Genomic DNA, 19,713 nt, shown 5'->3' with positions numbered 1-19,713 from the left:
TTTCCATCTTTATCACGTAATATTATGTCTTAGTGATCTTTCCATGTTGACAATACAGATCTTATTTTTTTAACCCCCAAGTCAAAGGTCATTTTTTAAATTTATTTTTATTTTTGGTCAGAGTCTTTCTCTGTCTCCCAGGCTAAAGTGCGGTGATGCGATCATGGCTCACTGCAGCCTCAAACTCCTGGGCCCAAGCAATCTTCCCATTTTAGCCTCTCAAGTTAACTAGGACTGCAGGTACATGCCAACACACTTGGCTAATATTTTTAATTTTAATTTTTTTTTTGGTAGAGCTGGGGTTTTACTATGTTGCCCGGGCTGCAGTGCAGTGGCACAGTCACAACTCTGTAGCCTCAACCACCCAGGCTCAAGCAGTTGTCCAGCCTCAGCCTCCTGAGTAGCTAAGACTACAGGTATGAGCAACCATGCCCAGCTAATTAATTTTTTATATTTTGTAGAGATGAGGTCTCACTATGTTGTCCAGTCTGGTCTCAAAATCCTGGGCTCAAGCAATCCTCCTGCCTTTGCCTCCCAAAGTGCTGGAATTACAGGCATGAGCCACCTGGCCTCTTATTTATTTTTATTTTTATTTTTTTGAGACAGAATCTTGCTCAGTCACCCAGGCTGGAGTATAGTAGAACGATCTCGGCTCACTGCAACCTCCACCTGCCGGGTTCAAGTGATTCTTCTGCCTCAGCCTCCCGAGTAGCTGGGACTACAGGTGTGTGCCACCATGCCTGGCTAATTTTTGTATTTTTAGTAGAGATGAGGTTTCGCTGTGTTAGCCAAGCTGGTCTCGAACTCCTGACCTTGTGATCCACCTGCCCTGGCCTCCCAAAGTGCTGGGATTACAGGCGTGAGCCACCGTGCCTGGCCCATCCACCTGGCCTCTTATTGCATTGTTTTTAATGGCTATATAATATTCCACTGTAGGGATGGACTTTAATTTCTTCAACCAGTTCCTTATTGATGCTGTCTGGATGCTATTAAGCTTTAAAATTTTTCCAGTCTGATCAGTGAAAAATATGTCTCCATTGCTTCAATTTGCATTCTTCAGTTGAGATAGTCATATTGTTAGATAATTTTTGACTATTTTAATTTATATTTATTTTTGTGAAATGTCTGTTCGTATTCTCTGCGCATTGGACTCTGAAGGGTTTTCCATTTTTCTTTTTCTTTTTTTTTTTGAGACAGAGTCTCGCTCTGTTGCCCAGGCTGGAGTGCAGTGGTGCAATCTCGGCTCACTGCAGCCTCTGCTTCCCGGGTTCACGCCATTCTCCTGCCTCAGTTTCCCAAGTAGCTATAGCTACTGGCGCCCGCCACCATGCTCGGCTAATTTTTTTTTTTTTTTTTGTATTTTTAGTAGAGATGGGGTTTCACTGTGTTAGCCAGGATGGTCTCAATCTCCTGACCTCATGATCCGCCCACTTTGGCCTCCCAAAGTGCTGGGATTACAGGCTTGAGCCACCACGCCTGGCTCCATTTTTCTTTTTTTTTTTTTTTAACAACTGGTAATTAATTAATTAATTAATTTTTTTTGAGATGGAGTCTCGCTCTGTCACCCAGGCTAGAGTGCAGTGGCACGATCTCGGCTCACTGCAACCTCCGCCTCTCAGGTTCGAGGAATTCTCCTGCCTCAGCCTCCCGAGTAGCTGGGACTACAGGCGCCTGCCACCACGCCTGGCTAAGTTTTTATTTTTAGTAGAGACGGGGTTTCACCATCTTGGCCAGGCTGGTCTCGAACTCCTGACCTTGTGATCCATCCGCCTTGGCCTCCCAAAGTGCTGGGATTACAGGCATGAGCCACTGCACCCGGCCAATTAATTTATTAAAATAGTTGACTTAAACATCTGCATTGGTGACTTCAGAATCGATTCCTGGCACAACACTGATGGAAATAATCTGCTTGACAATCTTGGAAGGACTGTGCAAGTCAGTGAGTCACTTTTGGATTCTCATCTGGAAACCATCCCAGTGCCTTAGAACTTTCACCACAAGGAGTTTTTCTTGTAGTGATTTTCAGAGTCTTGGTAGGATACAGACTGGTCCTTTCACTTGAGATTTTTAAACTTTTTGCCTGTGATCAAGTCAGCACACACCTTCTCCAGGGGTTTTATTCTAATTCCATGAACCACCACCCCTGGCTCCACAGCTGTTTTTCTGGTATCTTTAAAGGCCATGGATGTGGCACAGCTTCCTTACTGACCTGTTCCTCAGTGAGAGTGAACAGCATTGAGTCATGAGCGGGAGTGGCAGACCAGAGCTCTCCAGCACCTGTGACCACATCTTTCTCAAAAAAAAAAGCTGAATTTTATAAGCTCTATAAGCTAGCAGTCCCCAACCTTTTTGGCACCAGGGACTGGTTTTGTGGAGACAATTTTTTCACATACCGGGGTTCGGGGGATGCTTTCTGGATGATTCAAGCACATTACATTTATTATGCACTTTATTTCTATTATTACTACATTGTAACATATAATGAAATAATTATACATCTCACCATAGTGTGTAATCAGTGGGAACCCTGAACTTGTTTTCCTGTAACAAGATGATTCTATCTGGGGGTACTGGGAGACAGTGACAGATCATCAAGCATTAGATTCTCATAAAGAGTGCACAGCCCACATCCCTTGCACATGCAGTTCATAATGGGGTTCGTGGTCCTATGAGAATCTAATGCTGCTGCTTATCTAGCAGGAGATAGAGCTCAGGTGGTAATGTGAGCAGTGGGGAGCAGCTGTAAATACAGATGAAGCTTCGCTTACTTACCTGCTGCCCACCTCCTGCTGTGTGGCTTGTTCCTAACAGGCCATGAGCCAGTATGGGTCCATGGCCCAGGGGTTAGGGACCCCTGCTGTAAGTCAGCAAATTAGCCGTCTACTTTCTTATGACTTGATGATTTCCAAACATTTTGTTAGCTTTTTGACTTTGTTCAGGATGTATTTTCTGTACAAGATAGTTCTGTAGTCAAATTTATTGACCCTTTTCTTGTGTATTATATTTTTAATATTTTAAAAATTTGAATAGCTTGTGGGGTACAAGTAGTTTTTGGTTACATGGATGAATTATATAGTGGTGAATTTTGAGATTTTTAGTGCACCTCATACCCGAGTAGTGTACATTATAACCAATATATAGTTCTTTTTTATCTCCTCCCACCCTCCCTTCTTCTGAATCTCCAATATCCATTATAACACTTTGAATACTTTTGTGTATCCATAGCTTAGCTCCCACCATATGGTATTTGGTTTGCCATTCCTGAGTTATTTCACTTAAAATAATGGCCTCCAGCTTCATCCATGCTTTTTTTTTTTTTGAGACGAAGTCTTACTCTCTTGCCCGAGCTGGAATGAAGTGGCATGATCTTGGCTCACTGCAACCTCCGCCTCCTGTGTTCAAGCAGTTCTCCTGCCTCGGCCTCCCATGTAGCTAGGATTACAGACATGCACCACCACAACCAGCTAATTTTTGTATTTTTAGTAGAGTCAGGGTTTCACCATGTTGTCGAGGCTGGTCTTGAACTCCTGACCTCAGGTGATCCACCTGCCTTGGCCTCCCAGAGTGCTGGGATTACAGGTGTGAGCCACTGTGCCCAGCCCCAAGTTTCTGAAAAGACATTATTTCATTCTTTTTTATGACTGAGTAGTATTTCATGGTGTATATATACCACTTTTTTTTTTTTTTTTTTTTTGAGACAGGGTCTCACTTTGTCACCCAGGCTGGAGTGCAGTGGCATGAACATGGCTCACTGCAGCCTCGACCTCCTGGGCCCAAGCAATCCTCCCACCTCAACCCCCTAACATACAGGTATGTGCCACTATGCCTGGCTAATTTTTTGTAGAGATGGGGTTTTATTATCTTGCCCAGGTCAGTCCTGAGCTCCGGAAATCTGCCCACCTTGGCTTCCCAAAGTGCTGGGATTTCAGGTGTGAGCCACTGCACCTGGCTATCTACCACATTTTCTTTATCCACTCATTGGTTAATGAGCACTTAGGTTGGTTCCATATCTTTGCAGTTGTGGATTGTGCTGTGATAAACAAATGTATGCAGCTGCCTTTGATATAATGACTTCTTTTTCTTTGGGTAGACACCTGGTAGTGGGATTGCTGGATTGAATGGTGGATCTATGCTTAGTTCTTTAAGAATTTTCCATACTGTTTTCCATAGAGGTTGTACTCATTTACATTCCAACCAGCAGTGTTAAGTATTCCCTTTTCACCATATCCACAACAACATCTATTGTTTTTTGGCTTTCTTAATGGCCATTCTTGCAGAAGTAAGGTGGTATCTCATTGTGGTTTTCATTTTCATTTCCCTGATGATTAGTGATGTTGAGCATTTTTTTCATATATTTATTGACCATTTGTATATCTTCTTTTGAGAAATGTCTGTCATTTGCCCACTTTTTGATGGAATTATTTGTTTTTTTTTCTTGCTGATTTGTTTGAGTTCCTTGTAGATTCTGGATATTAGTCCTTTGTTGGATGCATAGTTTGCAAATATTTTCTCCCATTCTGTGGGTTGTTTACTCATGATTATTTCTTTTGCTGTGCAGGAACGTGTTAGTTTAATCAGGTCCCATTTGTTTATTTTTGCTTTTTTTACATTTGCTTTTGGGCTTTTAGTCATGAATTCTTTGCCTATTCCAATGTCCAGAAGGGTTTTTTTAAGGTTATCTTCTATAATTTTTATGGTTTCATGCCTTAGAGTTAAGTCTTTGATCCATCTTCAGTTGATTTCTGTATAAGGTAAGAGATGAGGATCCAGTTTCATCTTCTACCTGTGGCTTGTGAATTATCCCAGCACTTTTTGTTGAATAGGGTGTCCTTTCCCCACTTTATATTTTTGTTTGCTTTGTCGAAGATCAGTTGACTGTAAGTATTTGGCTTTATTTCTGGGTTCTCTATTCTGTTCTGTTGGTCTGTGTGCCTATTTTTATGCCAGTACCATGCTGTTCTGGTAACTATAGCCTTGTAGTATAGTTTGAAATTGGGTAATGTGATGCCTCCAGCTTTGTTCTTTTTGCCTAGTCTTGCTTTGGCTATGTGGGCTCTTTTTTCATTCCATATTAATTTTGGGATTGCTTTTTTTTTTTAGTTCTGTGAAGAATGATGACGGTATTTTCATGGGAATTGCATTGAATTTATGGATCGCTTTTGGCAATATGGTCATCTACACAATATTGATTCTACCCACCCATAAGCAGGGGATGTGTTTCCATTTGTTCATGTCATCTATGACTTCTTTCAGCAGTGTTTTGTAGTTTTGCTTGTGGAGAGCTTTCACCTCCTTGGTTAGGTATATTTCTCCCTTGGTTAGCTATATTCCTAAGTATTTTTATTTTATTTTTTTGCAGCTGTTATAAAAGGGGTTGAGTTCTTGCTTTCATTCTCAGCTTGGTCACTGTTGGTGCATAGCAGTGCTACTAATTTGTGTACATTGATCTTGTAATTTGAAACTTTATTGAATTTATTTTTTATTTTTATTTATATTTATTTAATTTATTTATTTTGAGACAGAGTTTCGCACTTGTTGCCCGGGCTGGAGTGCAATGGCTCAATCTCAGCTCACTGTAACCTCCGCCTCCCGGGTTCAAGCAATTCTGCCTCAGCTTCCTGAGTAGCTGGGATTATGGGCGCCCACCACCATGCCCAGCTTATTGTTTGTATTTTTTTTTTTTTTTTGAGATGGAGTTTCGCTCTGTCACCCAGGCTGGAGTGCAGTGGCGTGATCTCAGTTCACTGCAACCTCCACCTCCTGGATTCAAGCAATTCTCCTGCCTCAGCCTCTCGAGTAGCTGGGATTACAGGTGCTCACCACCACACCTGGCTAATTTTTGTATTTTTAGAAGAGACGGGGTTTCGCCATGTTGCCCAGGCTGGTCTCAAACTCCCGGCCTCAAGTGATCCGCCCCACCCTCAGCCTCCCAAAGTGCTGGGATTACAGGCATGAGCCACTGCGCCTGACAATTTTTTGTATCTTTAGTAGAGGCGAGGTTTTGCCATGTTGGCCAGGCTGGTCTCGAACTCCTGGCCTCAGGTGATCCGCCTGCCTCAGCTTCCCAAAGTGCTGGGATTACAGACGTGAGCCACCACACCCGGCCTAGTGAATTTATCAGATCTGGGAGCTTTTTGGATGCATCTTTAGGGTTTTCTAAGTATACAATCATATCAGCAAGCAGCGACACTTTGACCTCCTTTTTACCAATGTGGATGCCCTTTCTTTCTTTCTCTTGTCTGATTGCTCTGGCTAGGACTTCCAATACTGTGTTGAATAGAAGTGGGGAAAGTGGGCATCCTTGTCTTGTTCCAGTTTTCAGCGGAAATGCTTTCAACTTTTCCTCATTCAGTATCATGTTGCCTGTGGGTTTGTCATAGATGCCTTTTATTACCTTAAGCTGTGTTCCTTCTATGCTGATTCTGTTGGTGGTTTTAATCCTAAAGGGATACTGGATTTTTTCAAATGCTTTTTCTGCATCTATTGACATGATCATATCATTTTTGTTTTTAACTATGATTATGTGATGTATCACATTTATTGACTTGCATATGTTAAACCATCCCTGTATCACTGTTATGAACCCACTTGATCATGGTGTATTATCTTTTTGATATGCTGTTAGATTTGGTTAGCTAGTATTTTGTTGAGGATGTTTGCATTTATGTTCATCAGGAATATTGGTCAGTGGTTTTCTTTTTTCAATATATCCTTTCTTGGTTTTGATATTAGAGTGATATTGGCTTCATAGAATGATTTAGGGACGATTTCCTCTTTGTCTATCTTTTGGAATAGTTTCAGTAAGATTGGTACCAATTCTTCTTTGAATGTCTGATAGAATTCAGCTGTGAATCCATCTGGTCCTGGACTTTTTTTGTTGGTAGTTTTTTTTTTAATTACTATTTTAATCTCAATACTTGTTATTGGTCTGTTCAGAGTTTCTATTTCTTCCCAATTTAATCTAGGAGGGTTGTATATTTTCAGGAATTTACCCATATCCTCTAGGTTTTCTACTTTGTGCGCATAAAGGTGTTCATAGTAGCCTTGAATAATCTTTTGTATTTCTGTGGTATCGGTTGTAATATCTCCAGTTTCATTTCTAATTGAGCTTATTTCGATCTTCTCTCTTCTTTTCTTGGCTAATCTTGCTAATGGTCTATCAATTTTGTTTATCTTTTCAAAGAACCAGTTGTTTCATTGATCTATTGTAAATTTTTTTGTTTCAATTTTATTTAGTTCTGTTCTAATCTTTATTTGTTTTCTTCAGCTAACTTTGGGTTTAGTTTGTCCTTGTTTCTCTAGCTCCTTGAGGTGTGACTTTAGGTTGTCAGTTTGTGATTTTTTCAGACATTTTTAGGCATTTAATGCTATGAATGTCCCTTTTAGCAGTGCTTTTTCTGTATCCCAGAGGTTTTGCTAGGTTGTGTCACTATTATCGTTCAGTTGAAAGAATTTTTAAATTTTCATCTTGATTTCATTGTTGACCCAAAGGTCATTCAGGAGCAGATTATTTAATTTCCATGTATTTGTATAGTTTTGAGGCTTCCTTTTGGAATTAATTTCCAATTTCCTTTCTCCTTTCCTTTCTTCTTTCCTTTCCCCTTTCCCCTTTCCCCTTTACCCTTTCTCCTTTCCTTGTCCTACTCTCTGGCTCAGACTGGAGTGCAGTGGCGCCATCTCAGTTCACTGCAACCTCTGCGTCCTGGGTTAAAGTGATTCTTCTGCCTCAGCCTCCTGAGTAGCTAAGATTACAGGCACCTGCCACCATGCTTGGCTAATTTTTCTATTTTTAGTAGAGATGGGGTTTTGCCATGTTGGCCAGGCTAGTCTCGAACTCCTGACCTCAGGTGATCTGCCTGCCTCGGCCTCCCAAAGTGCTGGGATTACAGCCATAAGCCACCATGCCCAGCCAATTTCCAATTTTATTTTACTGTGTTCTGAGAGAGTGCTTGATATAATTTCGATTTCCTTAAATTTACTGACACTTTTTTGGGGCCTATCATATGGTCTGTCTTGGAGAATGTTCCATGTGCTAATGAAAAGAACGTATTCTCCGCAGTTGTTGAGTAGAATGTTCTGTAAATATCTGTTAAGTCCATTTGTTCTAGGGTATAGTTAAAGTCCCTTGTTTCTTTGTTGACTTTCTGTCTTGTCTAGTGCTGTCAGTGGAGTATTGAGATCCCCCACTATTACTGTGTTGCCATCTATCTCATTTCTTAGGTCTAGTAGTAATTTTATAAATTTGGGAGCTCCAGTGTTAGGTGCATATATCTTTAGGATTGTGATACTTTTCTGTTGGACCGATCCTTTTATCATTATATAATGTCCCTCTTTGTCTTTTTAAACTGTTGTTGCTTTAAAGTCTGTGTTGTCTGATATAAGAATAGCTATTCCTGCTGGCTTCTAGTTTCCTTTTGCATGGAAACATAGTTTCCTTTTGCATATCTTTTTCTACCGCTTTACTTTAAGCTTATGTGAGGCCTTATGTATTAGGTGAGTCTCTTGAAGACAGCAGATACTTGGTTGGTGGGTTTTTATGCATTCTGTCATCCTGTATCTTTTAAGTGGAGCATTTCAGCCATTTACATTCAACATTAGTATGGAGATGTGAGTTACTGTTCCATTCATCATGCTAGTTGTTGCCTGAACACCTTGTTTTTTTTTTTTTTCATTGTGTTATTGTTTTATAGGCCCTGTGAGATTTATGCTATAAGGAGGTTCTATTTTGGTGTATTTTGAGGTTTTTGTTTCAAGATTTAGAACTCCTATTAGCATTTATTGTAGTGCTTGCTTGGTAGTGGCGAATTCACTCAGCAATTGCTTGTTTGAAAAACACTTTATCTCCCCTTCATTTATGGATAAATATTCAGGTTTCTCAGGCTATGGGTGGGGCCATTGAGCTCCCAAGCATTTATGTCTTTTGTCTTCAGCTACTTGGGCAGGTAGAGAAAAACCATCAGGTGGGGGCAGGGTTAGGTGGGTCTGAGCTCAGGGCAGGACTTGCTGTGGCCAGTATGGGGGATGGGGTGGTTCTTAAGCCAATGGGATTATGTTCCAAGGGGAATTATGGCTGCCTCTGTTGTGTCATTCAGGTCACCAGGGAAGTAGGGGAAAGCCAGCAATGACAGGCTTCACCTAGCTCCCACACAGCCAGCAAGGCCAACCTCATTCCTGTTGTGCCCCACTAACAGCACCAAGTTTATATCCAGGCAGCCAGCCTACGGGGCTGCACTCTTACCCCAGGGCATAACTCCACTGAGAAAGCAAGCAGGGCTTTCCAGCCTTGCCCCTTCCCACCTGCTGGAGACCGGGAGTGCCTGCAGGGCTCTTTCCACTGCTTCTTCTACTTTTATATTTTGCTTAGCTCACTAAATCCATTTCGGCTCTAGGTAAAGCTAAATCCTTCTCCCATGATCTGGATTTTCAGGTTCCCCAGTGAGGATATGTGTTCGGAGGCAGACTTTTCCCTCTCTCACACTTTTGGAACTGCAGTGGCCAGCTGCTTCTTTCAAAGGGTCTGTGAATTATTTCAGTTTTCCTGGTACGCTCCTGCAGTGAGTGGTTCTTGGAGCAAAAGTTCACAGTGTGAGTCTCCACACGCTGTTCTGTCTGTCCAAGTGGGAGTTCCACATTAGTCCTGTCTCCTATCTGTCAGATTTTAACGCTTTTGCTCACTTTTGCTTTACATTTGTGTGGAATATCTTTTTTCACCCCTTTACCTTGGGTTTATTATTATTATTATTTTTTGAGATGGAGTCTTGCTTTGTTGCCCAGGCTGGAGTACAGTGGCATGATCCTGGCTCATTGCAACCTCCTTCTCCCGGGTTCAAGTGATTCTCCTGCCTCAGCCTCCCAAGTAGCTGGGATTACAGGTGCCCACCAACATGTCTGGCTAATGTTTGTATTTTTAGTAGAGACAGGGTTTTGCCATGTTGGCCAGGCTGGTCTCAAACTCTTGACCTCAGGTGATCCACCCACTTTGGCCTCTCAAAGTGCTGGGATTACAGGCGTGAGCCACTGCGCCCAGTCTCATGTTAACTTTAGAGAGCCTGTTGACCAACTATATGCCTTTATGATGACCTTTTTGCAATGAATTTTCCAGGAGTTCTTTGTGCTTCTTATATTTGTATATCTAAATCTGTAGCCAAAGGCCAGGAAGTTTTCCTCAATTATTCCCTCAGATAAGTTTTCCAAACTTTTTATTGTCTCTTCTCCCTCAGGAACACCAGTTATTTTTAGCTTTGCCTATTTTACATAATCTCATATTTCTTGGAGACTTTGTTCATTTTTCAAATTCTTTTTTTTTTCCTTTCGTGATTGGGTTAGTTCAAAAGCCTTAGCTTCGAGCCTGAAATTCTTTCTTCTACTTGTTCTAGTCTATTGTTAAAACTTTCTAGTACATTACATTTTGTAATTCTGTAAGAGTGTCTTTCTTTCTTTTTTTTTTTTTTTTGAGACGGAGTCTCACTCTGTCACCAGGCTGGAGTGCAGTGGCATGATCTCAGCTCACTGCAACCTCCACCTCCTGGGTTCAAGAGATTCTCCTGCCTCAGCCTCACTGGTACCTGGGACTACAGGCGCTCACCACCATGCCCAGCTAATTTTTGTATTTTTAGTAGAGACTGGGTTTCATCATATTGGCCAGGATGGTCTTGATCTCTTGACCTTGTGATCTGCCCGCCTTGGCCTCCCGAAGTGCTGGGATTACAGGCATGAGCCACCATGCCCAGCCAGTGTGTCTTTCATTTCCAGAAGTTCTGATTGATTTTTCTTTCTTTTTTTTTTAAAATAGAGATTGGGGGCCGGGCACAGTGGCTCACGCCTGTAATCTGAGCATTTTGGGAGGCCGAGGTGGGTGGATCACAAGGTCAGGAGTTCAAGACCAGCCTGACCAACATGGTGAAACCCCGTCTCTACTAAAAATACAAAAATAAGCCCGGCATGGTGGCATGTGCCTGTAATCCCAGCTACTCAGGAGGCTGAGGCAGGAGAATCACTTGGACTCAGGAGGCGGAGGTTGCAATGAGCCAAGATCATGCCATTGTACTCCAACCTGGGCGACAGAGCGAGACTCCATCTCAAAATAAAAAGAAAAAATAATAATAATAAAATAAAATAAAATAGAGATGAGGTTTTCTCATGTTGTCCAGGTGGGTCTTAAACTCCTGAGGTCAGGTGAACCGGGAGCCTGCCTTGACCTCCCAAAGTTCTGGGATTACATGTGTAAGCCACTGCACCTGGCCTAGGTTTTCTTTCTTTTTTTTTTTTTTGAGACGGAGTCTTGCACTGTCGCCCAGGCTGGGGTGCAATGGCATGATCTCAGCTCACTGCAACCTCCACCTCCTGGGTTCAAGCGATTCTCTTGCCTCAGCCTCCTGAGCAGCTGGAATTACAGGTGCCTGCCACCACACCCGGCTAATTTTTTGTATTTTTAGTAGAGATGGGTTTTCACTATGTTGGCCAGGCTGGTCTCGAACTCCTGACTTCATGATCTGCCCGCCTTGGCCTCCCAGAGTGCTGGGATTACAGGTGTGAGCCACCCCATCTGGCCTCGGGTTTTCTTTAAGATGTCTATCTCTTAGAAAATTTTTCATTCATATCCTGGATTTTTAAAAAAAAATTTCTTCATGTTGGTTTTCACATTTCTCTGGAATCTCCTTGAGTGGCTTAATAATTAACCTTTTGGATTCTTTATCTGATATTTCGAATATTTCATCTTGGTTTGGATCCATTGCTGGAGGGCTAGTGTAATCTTTTGTGGATGTTGCTGAGCTCTGTTTTATCATATTACCAGAATTATTTTTCTGGTTCCTTGTCATTTGGGTAAACTATCTTTCCTAATTATTCTTGAATTTTTTTTTTATTTGACTTTTTATAAAATTTCTTTTTCCCTTCCTTAAGGATGTGACTTTAATGTTTATAGTTTATTATAGCCTAATTTGGCTTTTGGTATTTTCAGGGGTGATGACTCTATATGAGTTCTGTCATTATAGAGAGTCTTTGATGACTGTCTCAGATGCTGGTTGTAGTAGCAATGTGCTCAGTGTGTGAGCAAATTCATTGTCTCCTATAGGGTTGGAATGGCAGTGGTCTCTTGAAGCTTATCTTATTCCTTTGTGGTGTGGACTTACTTATTTATTTTTTCCCCAGTATTTTATTTACTAGGGTGACTATTTTAAGCTTCAGGCCAGTAGGGGAGGTGTCCTTGGGTAGAAACCCATTGTGCTTAAGCAGTTGGGTAAATGCAATAGCCAATGATGGGCAGAAGTCACAGCCTTGACAGAGGTGGCTGGGGAAGCTTTCAGTGGAATGCACTGAGGTCTTACGGGGGAAAGGTGGGAGCCATCTCAGCTCCCCTGCCAGGTCAGCAGGGAAGCTATCTATCTCCTAGACCCACTTCTGACCCAGTAGTCCGGCTATTTATCAGATGGGCGCTTCTTCATCTGCAGGAATGTTGATGTTCTGAGTAGAGAGGAGTTGTGACTCTACCTCTTATGCAAGCCTGAACCTGGCGGATACTCCTCCTGTGGGGATGCAGTCACCATGAAGAGTTCCAGAAAGGCTGTCTATAGATGCACACATACTGAGCTCCTGTGGGGGAAGCCCTAACTGTCTGCAGTGTTGAACGAGGGGGAATAGAAGTCCCCTTCTCCAAGACCCTTCATGAGCACCAGGGCCACCTGACTGTTGGGGTAGAGCTGCAGACTTTCCCCACTGAGCCCAGCACTGCAACTATGCCTCTGCTGAAAGAAATTTACCACTAGTGGAAAGATCTGGGACTCAAAGCCTGCTGTCGCAATGATTTTGTCCTACGGGATGTTCCTTTGATATGGTGCACTTCCCCTTCCCCTAGGAGTAGGAGTCCCTGAGAGCCAGATTACTGTGAATGCTGTTGCTCCTGTGGGTCTAGCTGCCCAGTGGGGCTGCCACACTCCAGGCTGGTGCTGCAGAATGTCTGCAAAGAATCCAGTGATGTGACCTGTCCTCAAGTCTTTCAGCAGTGGGTACCAGCACCAAGTCTGATGAGGGTGGCCGGGGAGTGACGCAGACTCTGAGATTCCTTAGATATAGATAGCCTTAGTATGTTGGCTTTCTCAAATGCTGATTGTAATAGTAATGAACCTGTCATGTGGGCAGATTCAGGACCTCCTGGTTAGGCAGAGTGGTGATGCACAAGTTTTTTCCTTCCTGGCCACAATGTCAATGTTATTCTACCTGGAGATGCTTTAATGGACTGTGTTGATTGGCCTCTAGCCAGGAAGTGACGCTTGCAAGAGAGCACCACCTGTGGTAGTAGTGGTGGGATTTTTACTTGCCTTGTGTTACCCAGGGGAGGTACTCTGATTTTTCAGGTGATGGGTGGGGCCAAAAAGCTCCCAGAAGTTTTTGTCTTTTGTGTTAAGCTACCAGGGTGGGTGGAGGGGCAAAGCCAGGTGGGGGCTCAGTCAGGTAGGTCTGTGCTCTGATTCCCTGCATGCAGGGAAAGCAGCGGCCTCTGTGGGAGTCAGGAGGTGGTTCTCTGGCCTCTGGGGTAATGTTCCAGAGAGGAACATAGCTGCCTCTGCTGCACAGAAGAGTTCATGCAGGGAGTGGGGAGTAGTATGCGGCAGTAAGCCCCACCCAGTTCCCATGCACTTGGCAAGGCAGATCTGACACCCACCGTATTCTGCTAGCAGCAATGAGCTAAGTTCAGGCTGTGTATGCTCAGAACTCAAAACTGCCCCAGGGTATAAGCCTTACCTGGAGATAGCAACTGCCCCTCCCAGTCTGCTGGCAAAGCCAGGGCACCCAGCTCCTGCACTCATGGCTGCAGCACACTTCCCACTCGTCGCGTAGTTCTGGCCAAGGGGGTTTGTCCCCACTTGAGGTTACGTTGTGAAATTCAGTTGAGGGCTTCTTTCAACCTGCAGCCACTGCCTGAGTTAGCTGGTTGACTTCCACGAGGTCCCTCCCCTGTGAGGCAGAATGGCTTCCCTCAGTCTGCATTGGAGAATGCATGCAAGGCTCTTCCTACTGCTGCTCCTACCTTTCTATTCCTCACCACTCCCTAAATCAGCTCCTGTGCTGGGTGGGGTTAAGTCCCTTCTCTGTGGCCTGGATTTCCAGGTTCCCTGGTGGGGATGTATATCTCGGAGGCAGTCTTTCCCCTTCTCACACTCAGGAGACTTACAGTTTTTTGCCTGGTTCACGGTGTAGGCTGCAGCCTGACACTTCTTTCAAAGGGTCTGTGGATTTTTTCAGGTTTCCTAAGTTCCTGCGTTGCTTCTTGGAAAAAAGTTCCCAGAGTGAGTCTCTACACACTATTTTGTCTTTCCTAGTGGGAGAGGCATGCTAACACTGCCTCCAATCTGCCATCTTGGGAAAAAAAACTTCCCTGCATTTTATATATATATATATATATATATATATATATATATATAGTTTTTTGTTTTTTTGGACATGGAGTCTTGCTCTGTTGCCCAGGCTGGAGTACAGTGGCACGACTCCGGCTCCCAGGTTCAGGTGATTCATACCTGGCTAATTTTTTTATTTTTAGTAGAGATGAGGTTTCGCCATGTTAGCCAGGCTGGTCTCGGACTCCTGACCTCAAGTGATCTGCCCACCTTGGCCTCCCAAAGTGCTGGGATTACAGGCATGAGCCACCATGCCCGGCCTTCCCTGTGTATTTTATTTAAAAGAACCTTTCCCCATTGTGGGTGTTTGTTTGAAGTGTATCGAAGTATGTGACCAGAACTTACACTGGAGAACATTTCAAAGAGGAGAGTGTATGTGAGATTTGACCCCTCCCTGCAAAAAATATGTACATAATTTATTTTCAAGCAGCTTTGAATAGACAGTAAATATCAAAGCTTAGAAATTCAAGGAAAGCTTACTTTCAGATTAATGTTGTCCTTATATGCACTGCAAAACACAAAATTATCGAAAGTTATGGTGTTACTTATTCTTCATTATTATAATTTAGTGATTTCTAGATTCTTTTTCTAGTCATTGTTTAACATTTACATAAAAGCCACACATGTAATAATATAGCTCTTTTAAAAAATTAAAGTTATCACTCTTAGTGGAAATACCATTTTTAGGATTTATTGATTAAAATTAGTAAATGCTTAGTATAAAAGAAATCATTTATTTCATTGTGGAAGCTCATCCCCCTCTGTGTTTTCTCATAACACGTACCCAGTTTTCTTAGCAGAGTGGGAAGGAAGTGGCATTTTTGTTTAATGGAAACAATACAGTAACTATTTCCTGGACTGTATTTGGGTCAGATCATTTAGCTGCTTTCCTTATTACTACTGTTAAAATTCCTGTGAGGTCTTCAGGAACTACAAATGGATAATTTGTCTGAGCCTTGACTTCACTGTGTTTATCTTCTCTAGAAGCATAGTGATCTAAAATACATTGAATCATTGGTACTGGTAATTTAGCCATTAATAATTAAAACCCTTGGCTGTAATTTGTTAAAGTTAGTACCGTTTCTTGTGTCTGGGGTGGGGTGTCTGACCACTGATAATGCCCAATGTCCTGAAAAGTGGAACTTTCAACATGTGTTAGGTAAGTTCCATCAGAAAGCTGACCTCCTCCTCTCCCTTCAGATCCTCAGCCAGTGCCATCTGGGAGGTAGAGAAAGGTATGAATTCTAGGGGGCTTTACCTGATAGCTTGTTTAGTAAAAGCAGAAAATGCAAACTATATATTTTATTTTTAATTAATTAATTTTAAATGTAGATATGAGGTCTCACCATGTTTCCCAGGCTGGTCTTGAATGCCTGGGCTCAAGCAATCCTCCTGCCTTGGCCTCCCAAAGTGCTGGGATTACAGGCACGAGCCACCGCACCTGGCCGAAACTATGTATTTTAGAAGTGTAAGTTATAAAGATATGGGTTAGGTATAAAACCAAATAGCCCAAGTTTGCACTGACATAAAACTAAGGTTTACTATGGCCACATAGGATAAAATTACACTTTATTATGCTTAATTAATCAAATGTCAATTTCAGATTATTTTTCAAACCTATGATTATTTCCTTGAGAAATCTAATTTTTTTGAATATTTTTGTAGGTGCTTGATAATGGCAGTTTTGAAAATAATATTTTCTCAATATGGAATAAATTTCATTTAACCAACATGTTTGAAAACCAATTCATGTGCTGTTACTTTCATTTACTCATCTAAAATTTGTTGAGTGTCTACTTTGTTAGGTCCTGTGCTAGATGATTTTATTAATATTCATATGGAAAGATAAGAGATACACCCTATCATGTAGTGATGGAAATCTGCCATAGCAAATTTAGAATAAAGTAGGGATTTTATCTGATGTTTGCACCCAGAAGATGAATAGTTAAGGAGTTCTTCTAGCGTCTGTGTATTCATGATATAATGAAAATAACTGCCAGCACTCATTTCTGCGGATTAATGCTCAAATTCTCAATTTCCTCTTCTTTCCAATAAGGCACACTTCCTAAGGAGCATCTTTTCTGACTTTCGTGACTAGGTTAGGTTTCCTACATATGCACTCTGTATTTTTCCTTAATAGCCTCACCATAACTGTAATTTAAAAATTGTCCATTTTGTCTCCTCTTCAGTTCCTTTTAGGCTGTAAAGTCCCCAAGGCTCTCAGTGCCTCAAATATGCTTGGCACTCAAATGTTTTCTAATGGTAGATTTTTAGACTTTTTTTTCCCATTGCTATCTGCTGGGTATTTTCCATCATGCTTCTGCCTCATTCCCATGTCCCAGGGCAAGGCTTCATGGGACGTAATGGGCAGAATTCTGTGCAGTGACGACTTAGAAGCCAATTCATGATGATTGCATATGGAGCATCCTGAAGGTAAAGGCCATAAATATGCCAATTATGATACTCCCTTTTGCAGGGGAAAGCCCACTTGTCCTTAACTTGATCTTAGTCACCTGCCATATTTTTGGTTAAAATCTTTACAGTATAGTTTTAGCTTGAGCCTCAGGTCCTCCAAAATAAATTATTTACAGGAAAAATAGTTTTAACCTTTGGGGTGAATAGCTTTGAATGGTCTATTTAGGAGTTTTAACTTTGAAGCCATCTAAAATTTCGAAGTAGGAGAGTTAACAATTTATCAGACTTTTTATCTTAGGAAGATATTCTGATGTCAATGCATAGAGTATATTGGAAGAGATAGGAGATGGATTATCATTTAGCCAACATTTGTTGAAAATCTACATGTGTTTGGCTTGTGCAAGACAATGGAAATGTATAGATGGAAGACACAGTCCCTGCATCTTACAATCAGTTAGGGGGAGACAATTATACTATGTCATAACTTTATTTAATTAGCAGTGTGTTAAGGGTAATTCAGTATGGATGGGAATATAGAAGAGACACTTCAGAAGAAGAGTTTCAGGGAAGGCCTCTTAGAAGAAGTGATAAATGAGTTCTTTCTAAAAAGTAAGTAGGCATTTATCAGGCAAAGAAGATAGGAAATATGTTTCTGTACCTTTCTAGGCAGAGAGAAGAGCACCTGTGTATATACTAGTTAAGGGTTTATTTTAATTATTAAGGTGAGAATTAATGAATGATATTTAAGAAGCAGAGTATGTAGCACTTGGTGAGTGAACACTGGTTATAAGGTTTTCTTTTCTTTTTTTTTGAGACAGAGTTTCGCTGTGTCGCCCAGGCTGGAATGCAGTGGCACAATCTTGGCTCACTGCAACCTCTGCCTCCTAGGTTCAAGAGATTCTCCTGCCTCAGCCTCTTGGGTAGCTGGGACTACAGGCACAAGCCACCATGCCTGGTAATTTTTGTATTTTTAGTAGAGATGGGGTTTCGCCATGTTGGCCAGCCTGGTCTCTAACTCCTGACCTCAGGTGATCCACCTGCCTCAGCCTCCCAAAGTGCTGGGATTACAGGTGTGAGCCACTGTGCCCGGCTGATGATAAGGTTTTCAGCCTGCCTTGATGATTGGGAAATGTTGGCATCATTGCAGGTATAGTGAACACACTAGGAGGTAAAGTTGGGCAAGTGATACTCAGTTTTGGATCTATGGATTTTGAGTTACAGTGGGATATTCTCTTGGTTGTATTGTATGATGCATCTTGGGAAATTGATGTCAGTTTAGAAGTGACATTAGGGCTAGAGATTGAGATTTGGGATTCTCCATAGAAGGAGCAGCTAAAGCTCAGGTCCATGGGTAAGATGTTAAGAAAAACTGTGGAATGGAGAAGGACAAGAAAACTAGGGACAGAATTTGGAGAATAAGTCGATACTTTTTTCTTTTAAGCCAGAATCTAAATAAGGAATTTTAGGTTAGTTTCACCCACGTCCCCCACCCCTTATTCCCCACCCCCCAACCCCACCATTCTATTTCAAGGAGAGAAAAGGATAAATAAGAAGGACATAAACATTTGTTAGTAGTTGATTATCGAAATCCCAAGGGATTGAAAGACTGCCTAGGGTCTTATAGCAATGCAAAATCAACAACAACAACAAAAATAAATAAAGAAGACTACATAGAGTCAAGTGCAAATTTCATTTTGTTTAATTGTCAAGGTAGGAAGGTTTTTGACAAGGAGGGTTGCAAGCAAAAGTTTACTTAATGAATCAGTAAATGAGTTAGAATACCCCTCAGAATTCCAGGTAATTAAGATTTTACTTTGTAAACTCTTTGTTTTAGTTTGTATCTGTTTCATTTTTCATATTTAAATTGTGTATATTCAGAGTGCCCTTGATTTATAAGAAGTATATCCAATTTTCTCATGTGGGATATGTTAATAAAAGATTAAGGCTGGGCATGGTGGCTCACGCCTGTATTCTTGGCACTTTGGGAGGCTGAGGCAGGTGGATCACCTGAGGTCAGGAATTTGAGACTAGCCTGGCCAAGGTGAAACCCCATCTCCACTAAAAAAAAAAAAATACAAAAAATTAGCTAGACATGGTGGCATGTGTCTGTGATCCCAGCTACTCGGGAGGCTGAGGCAGGAGAATCACTTCAACCCGGGAAGTAGAGGTTGCAGTGAGCTGAGATCACGCCACTGTTCTCCAGCCTGGCAACAGAGTGAGACTCTGTCTCCAAAAAAAAAAAAAAAAAAAAAAAGATTAAATACTTATACTAAAAAAGAATAGGTATGCTCTCATAGTCAAGGTGATGTGAATTTCTTATTTATCGCAAAGCTTACTTGGTTTCAGATATCTCTCTTAGACCAAGTACATGCAGAATTTAAAAGTCAGAGAGAAAATGAAACCAGATTGTTGAAAAATGGGAAAGGAAATAACTTTCATATAGCCATTTTATTATTATAGAAACTACTAAGTGGGTGTTTCATGGACTTTGGCAAGGAAATGCTGTGGCATTTTCCAGCTCAGCCTCACTCTCTAAGTATCTCTGATGTCAAAGCTAACCGGAGTGGTTAGCATTGAAATTTTCACTTAAGTACAACAATGACAACAGCCACTGTTTATCAAGAACAATGCCAGGCATTCTACGTGGATTATCCGATTTACTCTTCATAACATTCTTGCAAATAGTGGTGGTTAAAAATGATAATAAAAGCTATAATTTGTCAAATGCTTAATTCATTCCAAGCATCGTGCTATGTACTTTTTTTTTTTTTTTTTTGGAGACAGTCTTGCTCTATTGCCCAGGCTGGAGTGCAGTGGCACCATCTTGACTCACTGCAACCTCCGCCTCCTGGGTTCAAGCGATTCTCCTGCCTCAGCCTCCCGAGTAGCTGGGACTACAGGCGCC

The 19,713-nt window shown here is 41.8% G+C and overlaps 1 protein-coding gene and 1 pseudogene across 10 annotated transcripts in view; one reads left to right on the top strand and one right to left on the bottom strand.

Annotated features, from left to right (window-relative positions):
• CDK19 (cyclin dependent kinase 19) overlaps positions 1–19,713 on the top strand; it is a 206,037-nt gene that overhangs the window by 113,507 nt on the left and 72,817 nt on the right. The gene's annotated exons all lie outside the window — the stretch shown is intronic.
• On the bottom strand, positions 1,693–2,239 carry LOC134730508 (small ribosomal subunit protein uS10-like; annotated as a pseudogene).

This window comes from Pan paniscus, chromosome 5, assembly GCF_029289425.2.
Source record: "Pan paniscus chromosome 5, NHGRI_mPanPan1-v2.0_pri, whole genome shotgun sequence".
In the NCBI taxonomy this organism is placed as follows: Eukaryota; Metazoa; Chordata; class Mammalia; order Primates; family Hominidae; genus Pan; species Pan paniscus.
This window is presented reverse-complemented; position numbering and strand designations above follow the sequence as displayed.